The 2,293-nt window shown below is 52.0% G+C and overlaps 1 gene segment (V, D, J or C); it reads right to left on the bottom strand.

The window, feature by feature from the left end:
* Positions 1-210: 210 nt before the first annotated feature.
* On the bottom strand, positions 211-631 carry LOC308352132 (T cell receptor gamma variable 4-like). The segment is given in 2 exons: positions 589-631; positions 211-497 (listed from the first exon to the last, which is right to left on the bottom strand).
* Positions 632-2,293: the final 1,662 nt, after the last annotated feature.

The raw sequence follows: 2,293 nt of genomic DNA, 5'->3' as shown, positions 1-2,293 counted from the left end.
GCCTCCAGGGTTATATGCAGTGGGCCCATGCAGCGGACATCCTCCGGAATCCAGGGTGCTGAGGGCTGACCTCTGGGCAACCCAGGGACCCAGAGGCAGTGGAAGGTGCCAGGCATGGAGCGCCCTGGGAGACAGAGATCTTTTTGCTCAGGGACCTGGTCAGAGCACAGGGCTGTCGTATTCCCAGGCAGCGCAGTAGTACACACGCCATCACTCTTCTCTACTCCTCTCTAGCCTCAGCACCGCCAGAGTACAGCTGTAGCTATCCCTGCCCTTCTTGGCATCAACTTTGCCCACTTTCAGGACAAAATCCTGTTGCACATAGGACCTGGATATGTCTAGGTAGAGAAGCCTCTTGGACGCCGTGCCCTCCTGGTGGTGGTACCAGTGGATGTAGCTGACCGAGGTGTCCACTTGGCAAAGCAGGGAAGGTGAACTGCCCGAGTGTGCCACCAACAAAGCAGGCTGATCCTGCTTGAGCCCTGTTCTGCCACCTGCTAGGGGGAAAGGGGGACAGCTGTGAAAGTGATGGCCAGGAACCTCAGGGTGCCCCCTGTACTCTGAGCCGGGGAACAAGTCAGGACTTACCGGGAAACAGGAGAGCACACGGGATGGCAAGGGTACCCAGCATGGTTCTGCTTCCCACCTGGTGGAAAGAAACCCCAGGTGACCTCCTAGCTGCACCTGTTGGGAGGAGATCGCCTGGGTGGGTGGCAGAGGGCAGATTAGGATCTGAGCCTCTGCTTCCCTGAGGCACCTGCAGGTACTGGTGAGAGGCTGCAGGGAGGGAAAGGCCAGAGGGCGGGGACAGGTCTGACCAAAAGGCGGGGCAGTGAGGGACCATCAATAGTCAGGATGGTGAGAAACACTGAGGAATGTTAATGCAACAAGAGCACCGGGGATAACAGCAATCCTTGATTGGACATTGACTGCACCTGACACCACACTAATTGGTTTCTGCTCATTGTTTGATCACTACCTGAAAATCGCCCTTGGGATGAATGCGACCACCCTCAATTTAGAAATAGGGGAAGTTTGGTTGGTATTTTAAGTAACCATTCCAAGGCAGCACGCCTAAGGAGAAATAGGTGATGGGGATGTGAGCCAGGTCTGCCTGGAGACAGAGATCATGCTTCCGATGGCCACTCAGTACTGACAGAACAATGGGTGTGCAGGCTGCTCAAGAGGCAGGGACAAGCCCAGACCAGATCCCTGCTAATAAGACAACAGGCCCCCTGAGCTAGCATTAGAGAATTTCTCCCAGAGGTTCTCATCAGATGATGTAAATGCCCTAATGTGACATGATAGCTGTGTAATCTTGGGCAGGCTAGTTCTCCTCCTTTTCTTCTTATGTCAAAGGAACATTGACTTCCAACTGAAATGAAGGTTCCTTTCCAGTAAAGTCAAGTACACTGGGGTCTCCTGGGTCTAGTTACGGTAATTAGCTATGCTAATGATAGCCTGTTGGCCTGGAGGGGGAAGGCAGTGGGGATGGCCAGGAAGGGGACTTGGCTGGGGAGGTCTGAGTCCTTCCCACCCACTAGGAGACCCAGCACCTGACGTCCTCCTCTCGGTAAACACTGAAAGGCGCACATGCTGAGCTCTAACCAAGATTCAAGGGTCAAGTGTCCCAAAATGCAGGCTTTGAGGTTGTGCTGAGCTGGCGAGGTGTTGACTAGAATATTCTGCTAAAAGATTATTCCAGGGCCATCATTCAAACCCTCAGCATGTATCTAGGGCAGCTGTGCTGAAATGTCACGTGGAAAAGAGAGTCTTGCAGGCCCAGAAATCCTTGCTGGGGCAGAAGACTCATGGTTTTAAAATTAAGAAAAGACAAAATTGTCATCACTCTAAAGCACAAAGAGTATTCTTAAAACAAAAAGATAATAAGAGAAATCTATTTCAGAACCAACAGCAGGTTCAGACTGACTCCCGACATGCTGGCTCGGGAATGTCCAGTCATGGGGCCCAGCCTGGGAGCCCGGCTCTCTGTGCAGTCAACCATATTATCCGATCAATGGTGTGCTGAGGGGAGATGTCCTTCTCAGTTCAGAGCTGCCAAATGGGACACTTTGGGGAGACTGAATGTTACCTCCTAAATCTGGGAGGATTGCACTGACAAGGACAGAATGACATCTCCAGTCCAAGCCCTGCCACCTGGAGGATGTGTGTCCTTGGAAAAATCCCTATAAGTGGGAATAATTATGCTTACTGGGCAGACATCATCAACCATGGGCCTGGCATTGGGCCAAGTTGGTTGCTTTGTAAGTAAATACTATCAGTCAGTCTGAAG

This window comes from Martes martes, assembly GCF_963455335.1.
Source record: "Martes martes genome assembly, chromosome: 11".
Taxonomy (NCBI): Eukaryota; Metazoa; Chordata; class Mammalia; order Carnivora; family Mustelidae; genus Martes; species Martes martes.
This window is presented reverse-complemented; position numbering and strand designations above follow the sequence as displayed.